Genomic DNA, 12,193 nt, shown 5'->3' with positions numbered 1-12,193 from the left:
ACACTACTAAGGCTGGAGAGCTCCGCACTATCCCCTACACCTAAATCAGTGTTTCATGCAATCCCAGTGGTCTGCATGTTCTCTATAGCATTTGTGACTTGCACCAAACCTCTTGCAACATCTCCACCACAATCTGCCATCTCCACTTGCATGGTTACAGCGCATCGCAACACCAATGCAGTTGCATTTGTCAAGCAATGGACAGATCTGGTAAACCCATCCAATCTGCCCACTAGTTGGTGATGATACCTATGGTGTGTGACACAGTCCTGCTGCTTTACTGTGCAAAGTTCCTTGATGGCATCAGTCATTTCCTTCAAATTGTCAGCTGTGGCTTTTTGCCCTTCTTCCACTGTTGTATTCAGCTGCCGGATACCATCTGATATCACACATGTTGCACTGAGTGATGTAAACTGTGTGTGCATTGACCTCATGACATTGATGCCACCAGACCTCCAAATACATCTGAGTTGTGTCCTTCCTCTGATGGCCGTCTTACAGCCACTCTACACTTTATGAGGCAACTGTATTGGTGCTGTAGATGGGACTGACGTCTGTGGGAGGGTCTATTCTCAGATGGTGGTGTAGGCATGTATATTGTTATATCATCTGCCTCTACATTAAAATCAGGGAGTAGAGCCACTGCTGCCCTGCGTCTGATTGTGGCAGGTGTCGTGGGTGGTGAGGGCACAATATTTTCACACTCTGACAGTGCCAGAGTCCCTTCAGTTTCCGCAATTACAGTTTCTGCAGCATGTGGTGCAACTATTTCTGTGACATGAAAAAGACATATTTTAGTTCAAGAAAGTTTTCTTTTTCACTTTCCACCCTCATTGCCATTGTCATCAGTGGCCATTATATGTTATGTGTGCAAAAAAGCACTCCAAAGGGTCACCAAAGTCCTCAGCTGCAACAGTCTGCCTCCTCCTCTGGCTCCTGGAAACAACATGGATTAACTCACTTCCTGATTGTGAGGTCATCAAGCTGCTTCAAAAGGTGACATTCACAATGTTGCGATTCCCTATTTAGGTAATCACTATTTAGTAATCACAAATTGCGATTGTGAATTTTAGGGAATCACTAAATCTTTACCGATCCTTATGATACATAACAAATTGTGATTAGCAAACAGCGTTTCAGTAAAATTCCCTATTTGGTAATTGTAAAATCCGATTTCTATACATATTATGTATTACATATACATATTACATATTACTAGCTGCCTAGTCCCTCAATCACCAACTATTAGTAAAATGGCTCAAGAGCACTGTACTCACCATAGCTATTTGTAACTTGAATGTTGCAAAAAAGACTGTGCCTTTCATCCTTAGGAGGTCAATGAAATTAGTACACTTGAGTTTGGTAACAGTCACATATATGCTAGCACTGAGAAATCCCTGATACTATTATTGGAAAACACAAGTAAGGCGTTCCTGAGTGCTCACATGGCATGATCAGTCCCAGAGGAGTCTTTGATGCTGATCAGTTGGTGGGGGGCTGGGAGTCAGAGAAAGAGAGAGCTTCTGAGGTTGTGCGTCAACTAGAGCTCTGTAAAATGCACTGCCAGTCATCCCCTCGCCCAGTGCTTAATTTGTAAATAAAAAGGTACTGGTGCCCAAAGCCCTTCTCTTAAACACGTGGGTGCTGCAATTAAATGTGCGAGCACAGAATAATGAGGCAGCCTAATCTTGAAGCCATCTCTGGCCTCTTCAATCTGTTTAAAGCCACTCCCTGCCCCTTCAGTTCACTCTTGCAGCTTAACGCTTTTTCGTTTTTCTCTTCCTCTGTCTTTCCCATCTGTGTCTTTTGCTCGCAGCAAATGCTTGAGGCAGAAGAATAAGCGCCGGCCCTCAAAAATAAGTGCTGGTGCTCAGCACCGGAAACAACAAGCACAAATTAAGCACTGCCCATTGCCCCACCCACACCTTCACTTATCGTTACTCCTGCTGCTCCTTCCCCATTCTAAAGAAGAGGAAGGAGAGTTTCCAACTTATTCCAGCTCATAGACAGTTTATCTGGTTCATGCATTTGCTACAGAGATCTGTGTACAATGACGTAGCTTTGTATTTCGCTGGACTACATTAGCATGTCATAAATCTGAAAGCAATAAAATAAGACTCCTTGAGACAGTTATCTTGAGTGTTTTGCTTTACTGCTGACTAAGCCAAAATACACACACTGAAAGAGTCGAAAAGATGCTCTAGAATACACTTCTTAATCTGAAGAAGACATTTATTATACCTTTTTGCAAGGCTCGTGAAGGAAGGCCTGTATAGCCAAAAGTGTACCTTTAAAATGTGCAACAATGAAATAAGACCATGTACAAAGAAACTTCAATCTATAATCAGCAAATATATACATGCAAGGATACAAACACTTATATTGATAAATGTGCACACACAAAGCAAAGCCACTAATTAATAAAAATGCATCACCGTAGGGCCGGTCTGGTGCTTCATCTTTCTCCTGCCAGAAAGTTGTTGACCCCGTTCGACTGAAATGAGAAAGAGAGAACTCTACCCTCACGGGAAATATATCAGGCATTCGATGTCTAAAATCCTGATTGAGGTCTTTGAATCTCCCACTGTCGACCTGGGTCTCATATATCTCAAACAAACGAGGAAAGGCCTTTCTGGAAAAAACCCTCCAGCTGTTTAAGAAGTATTCAAAAATGCTGCCTGTTTTAGGTCAGTGTTGAAAGAAACAGGTTGGAACTGGCCAGTTTCCCAAGGTGTCTCTCCCAAGCCTAAGCTGTTCCCTGCTGTACCATAAACATTATTCTAGTACATCCTTATCGTGCTGACTGACTGACTCCTCCACGTTATGTCCTGCTCTTCGGTGAGAAAAAGAACATGCAGAATAGAAAACACGTTGCATAACATGTTTTGTACGGAAAACTACTTGCACCTTTAATGTGGCAGTGAAGCTAAGGCTAAACTAAATACAAAAGGAGTCTGTAACTGGTGAGCTCAATGCAAAATGGAGTCTGTAACTGGTGACTACTAATGTGACAGTGGACAGCTAAGCCAAGTGCAAAGTGGTGCGACACGAAGTCAGTGGTCAAAACACAAATATCACTACAAAGAGGTTTTTATAAATCAGCAAGGCTCATGAACAAGCTGCATAAAAGATACTGACATACTGACAATGAGACTTCCAAGAGCTGAGTTTTTAACAGGCAATGAGGGAGGACAATGGGGGCACAGATATGGCAGCAGAACCAAATGGTGGTTGGTAGCTGGTGCACAGCTGCAAAAAGGGCCTTAGGTTATGTGCAACACCTCTGTCCAGCCGTCAATTTGTGCATGACATAGAAATGAGACTTTCCATTTCATACCCATAGAGCTGAAAAAAATGGCCTGCTGCTCAATGATCGGTTGAGCACAAACAACAAAAGATGCACCAATAAGAAGCGCAAGTTGAAAAACTATGACTTCAAAATACAACTGGAAAGTGTATGAAGTATACAGAGAGGCTTAATACCCTCAGTGAATCCAGACCCCACACGTTTTTTTTCATTCATATTTATTTTTGCAGATTTATACAACACAAACTCGAGCAGAAGGTATTTGAGCGCTTTACAGGAATGCCAGTTACACTACACAAGCACACATTCCTTTGTTGTACGCACAGTGAGATTAAGGGCCTGATTTAGATATTGGTGGATGGGTTACCTCGTCCCATCAGTGACGGATATCGCATCCACCGCAATCTAAATCCCATTATTTTCTATGGGATTTAGATTTCAGTGGACGGGATATCCGTCACCACTGTGACGGAGTAGCCCATCCGCCAATATCTAAATTAGGCCCTAAGTGATTTTCCAACAATTACAGGATGCAACGTTGAAACTCGAACCTGGTTTCCCAGCTACCAAGTCGTCAGTTTTGGCTGTTACACCGCACCGTTTGGTGTGTATGAAGCACATCATTATCAGTCCACTAAGTGCACTAAACATGTTTTTAAAAGGACATCACTGTTCTCTATTAAAGCCTTTACAATATGTAGTGGCATAAATCTCATCATGTGTAACTTACAATGCATAAGTTATGGCAGCTGCAATGGACAACAACAACAAAAGGATGGATGTAGGCTATGACAAAAAGAGCGAAGGTGGGGACGAGCAACAATAGAATGGAAGTGAGTGGGTGAGCAAAAACAAGACCAGTACCCCAACGGAGGTGGGGCCAGTGGGGGCAAGCAACACTGACGAGGAAGGGATTACGGAGGAATGGGCACAGAGGGGGTAGAAGTACACAATATGACGGAGCCAGCTGAATAAGACACACTCTGAACAAGTTGTGAAACAGAAAGAAAAAAGTAGCGCTTAAATGAAAAAGCAGTGGAGGGACACAAGTAATGCATCCGTGCTCCAGGAAAGGGACAAACCCACAAAAAAGGAGGGAAGCCTATGGCATCTGACCAATGAAAAGTAGCAAATGAGAGTGAGGATAAAGCGAACCAATAGTAACTAATGGGTTGGCTCGAACCTCACTGATAGAAAACAAAATGTCTCAAAGAGGCAGCACATACCCTGTCTAGGTCAGACCTAAAAGCAAATAGCTAATTTATTCAACAATTCTTTTCTGGAAACAAATTGGTTGTCCTGCCAAAATTCGAAGAATTTTAGAACCACATTTGTGCCGTACAATTGTGAATATCTAGGTTTGGGTGGAATTGAAAGTCTGATTCCTCTGAGAACTCTACATTCCAGAGAATGTAGAAAACCTTCCATGTCATGAAGTGGAGACTGCCCTTCTCTAACAAGAGGTGCCAGCTTCTCTGGGCATCCTTTAAAATGTTTTGAGTCTGGGGTACACAGACTGGAGAGTTCGAAGAAAGTTTCAGAGGAACTGAAAACCAAGTTTGCGATCTCCAAACCAGTGTACCTAAGAGCAGGTACACCTTCTGTCTCCTAACCACTGCTGTAAACCTTGTGATCATGGAGAACACAGGAAATGCATAATTCAATACCTGCCTCCAGTCTTGGAGAAATGCATCAGTCCCACCTGCTAAAGGGTCCAGTCTCCATCTGAAAAAAACAAGGAACTGGTGATCCAGTCTCGATGGAAGCGGGTCTATCTGGCATGGTCCCCACCTGGTCATTATCAAATGATCAAAACACTCAGGAATTTAGTTACCAGGAACTGGAATTATTTTAGATTTTAGTCTATAGTTAGAATGAGTCTCCATAGGAGTACTCCACTGTCACCAAGACTTTCCTCTCCAGGCAGAACCAGCATTGCTTGGCCAAGTCTGCTAGGACCCTTAACCTGGTACCTCCTAAGCAATTTATATATCAGACCACCGATACATTGTTCGTCTTCAAGAGAATGGAGCATGAGCGTATGTCCCTCAACACGCACCTCACTACAAAAGAAACCGCTAGGCGCTTTAATAAAACATTGATGTGAAGCCTTAATTCTAGCTGAGGCCATGCCCCCCTTCTAATAGTTATACCCTGCATTTGGCTCTCCAACCCAAATGACTTAGGATTCACAACCCTGATGCCGATCCAAATATAGCTCATTCAAGGCCTTCCGATGCATCTCGCTCCTTGCATCCTGTGTGACCGGGACCAGGGTCTTGTACCTGTGACCCTTCTTGAGATGCAAGATCTTCATTCTCTGGAGAGGCAGAAAGTACAAAGGACCTGAAAAAATGGCTGTACTAAAAACTACTATGACTATCACTCCGCCTCCCAGAGATCGTAATTCAAGAAAAACCCAGTGGCAAGACAATTGTTTTTCTTTCCCCATACGAGAAACCGGCAGAGGCCAATGTGGCAGAGGAGATTTCAGAGGCACAAAGAAAGGTTTTTATGGACCCATATGTAAGGAGGATCTGTTCCTCTCAACCAAAAGTAGGGAGGAAGGCGGGCGGGGTTCCTCCATGAATAGGGAAAAAATAAAGGAGGATGCAACGCTGTTGCAGATACTACAGGGTTTCCAAAGAGAGCTCTAGTACAGTGCATACCCCATTGTTATTTTCACAGACCAAACTGCCCTAAGAACTAAGAGGTTTAGGCCCTCCTGGACAAAGGGGCTGTTTGGACAACAAGACTACATCTGAGAGGTTTCAGAAGCGACCTCTTCCTAATACAGAAAATAAACATGGGTTACCGATGGGGCATTAACCAAACAGAATTCAGCTTGTGGGTTGTATGCCCTCATGTCAAGATGGAGGGTACACATCTCCTCAGGGACATTATGCTTCCCAATGACTGGATGATGAAAGTGGACGTATGAGTACCTATGGTCCATATCTTTGGCTGACAAAGAACATTTCTTCAGTTTGTGTGGAATGGTCAGCTCAACAAATTTATCTCCCTACCCTTCAGGCTCTCATCAGCTCCTTTTGTTTCACCAAATTACTCAAACCGGTGATTGAGTTTCAAATATCCAGGGGCAAGAGACTGATCTTTATCTAGATGATGGATCAGACGAGGGCCCGGGTCCTCACACCAATTCATCATCCAGGTCATGAGCTTCACAGTCACCCCATTATTAAGGTCTGCCAGTGGAACTGGATCCTCCTTTCAAGGGGTATGGTCAGGATTAAATTCGCCCTTGTGTTCTCCAAGGATGAAAGGTGCCTTTTCAGAAAGGCCTGCCTCAGTCTTTTAAAGCATCAGAAGTAGGAGGTTGTGGTGGTCTTCTGGCCTTGGATTTACTCCAGCTTTGTGGAGTCCCTTGAAGTTCAATGGGACATGTGACTTCTCAACCTTTCCACCTGCCGGGGTGCATAGAGCGTTTTGAAATTAATCACAGGATTTGCCTGCTCAACTGCTACAGGGATTTTGAGACTGCCTTTGTAAAGACGCATTTAGCATCAAGCCCCTCAACAAAAGGGGAGGACCACCTGGTTGCCTAGCATGTGCCCCACTCCCACACTCCCTTCTAATACCTGCCATGGTACACAGGTGTAATTGTAAATATTTACATATTTAGGAAGAGCTACTTGGAATGTAGGAGGGTAATTGCCCTTAAGCCAATTATCATTCACTACTGTTCTTCTTAGATTACTGCATGTAGTCCAAAAACACCCTTGAATACATGGAGCAAATCATGCTATGCAAATGAGAACCTAATGTACTCCCCACAATAAAACTTCTAATTTACTCCCTACAATAAAACCCTTCCTCGTGCACAAACGCCAACTTTCGGAAGGAAAAAAGGTAAGCAATGCAGCTTTGAAATTAAATGCGTACTCTGTTCAAGAGGTGTTGAGCGCAAGACGCAATGCTGTACATTTTTACTCAAATGTCCTCTAGCAGCACACATCTGTCACTCTGACTGTCTACTGACCGGGCATGCAGCACTGAACTCCCCCGCAGTCCGCTTATAGCTCAAACCTTTGCAATGGCGCCCCACCGTGTGTGCACTTTCTGACCCCCGCAACTGCCCAACACAGTTGTCAAAGCGGGGTGGGAGGCCAGACTGTTGAAATACCAAGAGCTCAGTGGGGAAACTAATTAACAAGACCAAAATTGAGAAATGCCCCAGGGGATGCCCTGACATATAGAAATTAAAGTAGCAGAGCAGTCAGAAATCATGCACATTGTTTCCCTCCAACACTCAATTGAAAAAAAACATATCAGGCTGCTGAGCAACGAAAAAATCCTTTCCTTGTGGCCTGTTTTGATAGAAAGGAGGAGCTGTTATGAGTAGACTGTTTTCTTTACGCTTCGGACTCGTGGAATATGTAGTCCCAGAATGTGCTTTATGGTTCAATGTTGTTGAGCTGCTGAGCTAATAAAATGAAGAGGGAAATGCATAATCTGAAGCCTCTGGTCTTAATATATTAACTTAGCATGTATGAGGGCACTTTAGAACATGTAAGGTGGGGTACCTGCGTTGTCCCACCCAGCTGAATGAATCTTACCGGACTCCTTGGGGTTTTAGGATACTCATTAGGATTAGAGGTATCACAAGTTCAGATCTGCCAACATATAAAACGTTTTCAAAACGTGCGGTGGGGGGACAGGTGCTTGAAGGTGATAGGGCTTTGCGCAGAACACAACCTGAGGCACTTTAAATTCACTGCCTGCCACCCCAAACACCCAAAAAAATAGCTTCTGAGGCAGCCACTGATGTCCCAAGAAGGCTTCACACTCAAATAGACATCAGCGTCACAGAACTTCCAAACAATTCACTGGAAACCTGCTCACCACAGGGGTTTCCAGCTAACTGTGTGCACATCATGTGATATCACCTGCTCAACCGATATTATGTGACACACAGTGGCACCGAGTGATTTGGTAGCTTGACAAGTTGCTATCTCCCATCATCTGTCCACACCCTGAGCTGTTCCTCTCAGTTCTCGACTCTGAAGGCCAAGATCAACAGTCTAACTTCAATACAGATCCTGAAGGATGGAGGCAGAGAGGCCTTGTTCTGTTCACCAGCTGTGGCTAAACCTGCGACCTAGCCTGAGCTACTGTGTTATGTGCCTGATGTGTTAGAATGTTTGTGATGAGTGGTTGAAGCCAGTCTGGTGACAGAGATATGAAATACACTGCATATTGTGCTGCTAAACAAGTGGTCACATGTTGACAGCAGTGGCAGATAAACTTTGACTCACGCCTAGAAACCCTGGCAGCTGTATCAGTACCAAGGACAAGTACCTGATGTATAACGAGTTAGAGCAGTGTTGCAAATGAAGATTCCCTGGAATATATTGGCACCACATTCAATATTTCTGATGTGAGTACTCAAATCTCAGTTACCAGCATTAACAGAGAATAGCATGTGAACCTTTGATAGTACATGTGCGACTACGGTGTAATCACTGCTGCTTTGTGAGCCTGGCTGAAGAATGTTATGAACTAATCCCTCTCCTGCAGTACATAGCAACACATGACATGTGGCATCAGTGAATCCTAGAGAAGGAGTGGCGTCATATGTGCATGTTAAACAGGAAACTCTCTATGCACACTGGAGTGTATGCCATAATTGAACATTTAAAGGGCTTTCTTTGAGCTGGAAACTGTTCAGGTGCACTGGAGAGTAAAACGTAATTGAGCATTTAAAAGGATAAAAAAGTTTAGTAGGTTTTGTGTCAAGAACTGTCGATTCTATTAATAATATGGAGGTGAGGATTATGCTTCTCAATCTTTACTGCAATACTGCAGCAGCCAGTAAGAACAATCAAACACAAAAATACATTTCCCATCAATTTAGTGACTAATCAGCACATACATGTCCCTTTATCAATCAGAGACACCAACTACTCATCTTTCTTGGCTAAGTCAGACAAAAGATCAACAACTTGGAACTTCACTTCCAAAAGAACGAAAAGTCACTGTAACTTAAACATGGATGCAAAGGTCCGGAATTCAACTAGAGTGTGGAACCCTCAGGCGGTCATGGATCTGAAACATCTTTGTCACTAAAGACGAGAACTCCAGACAAACCAAGGATCCAACTTGTTAATGGCGCAATGCCCTTAAGACCTCATCGCTTTTTAGAATACCCTTTACACCTGCTTCTGCTCATTATCAGAAACAACTTCAAACGAGGTAACGTTCAAACCAAAACAGAACATTCAATTAATTAAACATATTCAAATCAGGCACCATTATGGAATACAATATTAAGGGCCTGATTTATTATTGGGTGGACAGCCTCAATTCCGCCAATAGGATTGGAGCAAATTACTCCATCCCCATGGTGGAGAGGCCACCCGCCGAATTTGTAAGTAACCAACGAGCAGGCAGTCGTTTATCAAAACATTACCAGGAAATGCCATGATGGCGGTTCCTGGCAATGCATGCTACTCTGTTCTGTGGGGCTGTGTCAGCAGGACAGGGCCCTGTAGTAATTGTTTTTTGTTTGCAAAAAGAAAATACTGTAATGGGATTTTCTTTTTGTAAACAAAAAAAATAATGCTCCTCTCACCATGGGAGTCTTCTCCCATGGTGGGCAGAGCATTATAATATTTATATTGTTCCTTTGGTGGTAAGAAACAGTAAAAAAATATATATATAACGACATGTCCACCACCTAAATTAGGCAGGCACTGAGTCATTTCTCCAATGGTCCTTACTCCACAGGGTCATCTGAGAAGTTAGGCCTCAGTGGAGACAGAGTACCCATGGCGTAGGTCCACCCGCATTTTAATCAGACAGGCAGACCCTCATGTTGGCGATATGTATATTCCGTCACTGTTACAATGGAGTATACATACTGCCAACATATAAATCAGGCCCCAAGCCATATCTAATGCACATGTTAACTAACGGATGGGATAGTCCTTGCCTCCGTGCCCTTAATTGAATTGAAAATTCCTGATGCAAATGCTAGAATGTTTTTTATTCTGTCAAGAACGGAGGCTCAAATTATGCTTGTTTAAAGCTTGTCAACGAGCACTGATGCCACAGTGGATATTGGGTTATAATAAAATGTCTTGAAAAAACATCTTGAAAGTAAAATCAGATGATCAATCTATACACTCATAATATTCTCCAACCTAGAGCCTAATACAAATATTTTGGCACCATTGAACCCCTGAGTGAGTGTTCCCCAAATTTACTTACCTCAGTTCCAGTTTCTGCCATAATCCAGGGACCCATCAGGCCAGATTAGCTGACCTGGCAGGATCAAATGTTTTTTGCAAGGCAATCAACAAATGGCCTTTTGCATCTTGCCTAAATTCCATTGTACAATCCTCATCTCAAAAGCTTTCAAACTATGTACAACACATAATTTAGGGTCATTAGAAAACTTAAATATGAAACATTTAGAAAAGGTGTTCATATGCCTAGAAATGTGGAAAGACAGCCTTCGGGCGAAAATAGATGTTAGATCTAAAGCTCTCATGAAGAAAGCAATCACCTACGTGTTATAAAAGCACTGTTAATTTGGCCGACAGTTGCATTCACAGAGGCAATCAGGAGAACTGGTTTCTCTTAGCTCCTCTGCCTTTTAGTTTATGAAGTCAATATAAACTGTTTTGCAAAACGTTCCCACTAAACCTCTCACTTCCCGAGTCAACCTTAGCCCCAGCCCACTTCTCCCCTCTTCTGTACTTCTCTTCCCTCCCTCCCTCTCATCTCGCCCTCGGGCCCCTCCGGTGCCCTGAGCCCTCCCTTCACCCTCCTCCCTTGCACGGGGCTCTCTACGTCCCCTCTCTGCTCTTGGCCCTCCTAAAACTCACCTCCCCTCCACCCTCGAAGCTGTTGCTGCGCTCCTCTGCAGGTGAGTGGTGAACAGATTCACTTCCGGGTGACCGGAGACAGCAACAGCACCAGCAGCGGAAGCTCATTAAAGCATCCTTGTTTTCTAAGAGTAGCCGTACACAGAGGGGTTTCTGCTTCTGGGTCAGCGGCGACAGCGACAGCACCAGCAACAGATCACAGCCTTCCCCTTCCCCCCGTGTCTGGCTTCCTGCAGGGGAGAGAGGAGCCCCTGATGGTCTGAACAGAGGAGGATGCAGAGAGGCTCTGTCTGTCTGTCCAGTGGGAGGAGGAGCCTTGTCTGCAGTTTCCTTCATTTTTTCGTTTTCAGACCCTCACAGACCGCACCACTGACCTCAGACCCCACCCTCTGCCCCATTCCAGTCTGTAAAGGGTCTGCTCATGGAGGAAGGAGATTGCCACACCTCCTGCTGTGTTTGTATTGGTACACTGAATAATCCTGGAGTACAATTCTGCAAAGAAACTACAAGATTTAACAGTATTTCCAGGGCCTCACTTTCCATAGCTTGCCTGTGTTTCTTTTGCCAACCTTAGTCACGTACTATTTAATGTTATCTTTTTTTATTAAACGTTTAAACATTTGAGGATACCAGCCCTGCCAAGTTTTTTGAGGTCCATGTGTGATGTAGAGCTCCAATCCAGGATTTTTCTTTTATTTTCAATTCTGGGACTTGTAATATTGTTTATTCCATAATAAAGCAGGACTAAAAGTTCCAGCATTAAAAAAAAAAATCTGGACTAGAGTAACACATCACGCATTTACCTTGGAAACGTGGCAGGTATAGCAAAGTTCCGCAAATAATTCTAAAACTTTGGAGTGAGAGCCAAAGTGTCCAGAAGTTTATCCAAGTTTTCTTCCAACTTCATCAGTCTGTCAGTTTCCAGTTTCTTATGCAACAAAGTCTATCTGTTCTCGAGGGTGGCCCCCACCCCACCCCCACACTATATCCCCCTCCTTAACAAAAAAAAAACAGGGCTTAGCAAAGAAAAAAGAAC

The 12,193-nt window shown here is 43.6% G+C and overlaps 1 protein-coding gene across 1 annotated transcript in view; it reads right to left on the bottom strand.

Moving 5' to 3' along the window:
• Positions 1 to 11,230, bottom strand: part of LOC138276466 (uncharacterized) — a 78,793-nt gene extending 67,563 nt beyond the window's left edge. Inside the window, exon 1 of the mRNA XM_069219194.1 lies at positions 11,158 to 11,230. The gene's annotated coding sequence lies outside the window, so the exon portion shown is untranslated. The remainder of the gene's footprint in view (positions 1 to 11,157) is intronic.
• Between the last annotated feature and the right edge of the window lie 963 nt (positions 11,231 to 12,193).

The sequence above is a fragment of the Pleurodeles waltl genome, unplaced genomic scaffold (genome assembly GCF_031143425.1).
Source record: "Pleurodeles waltl isolate 20211129_DDA unplaced genomic scaffold, aPleWal1.hap1.20221129 scaffold_39, whole genome shotgun sequence".
NCBI classification, from domain to species: Eukaryota; Metazoa; Chordata; class Amphibia; order Caudata; family Salamandridae; genus Pleurodeles; species Pleurodeles waltl.
Note: the sequence above shows the minus strand (reverse complement) of the source record. Positions and strands in the feature narration are given on the sequence as shown.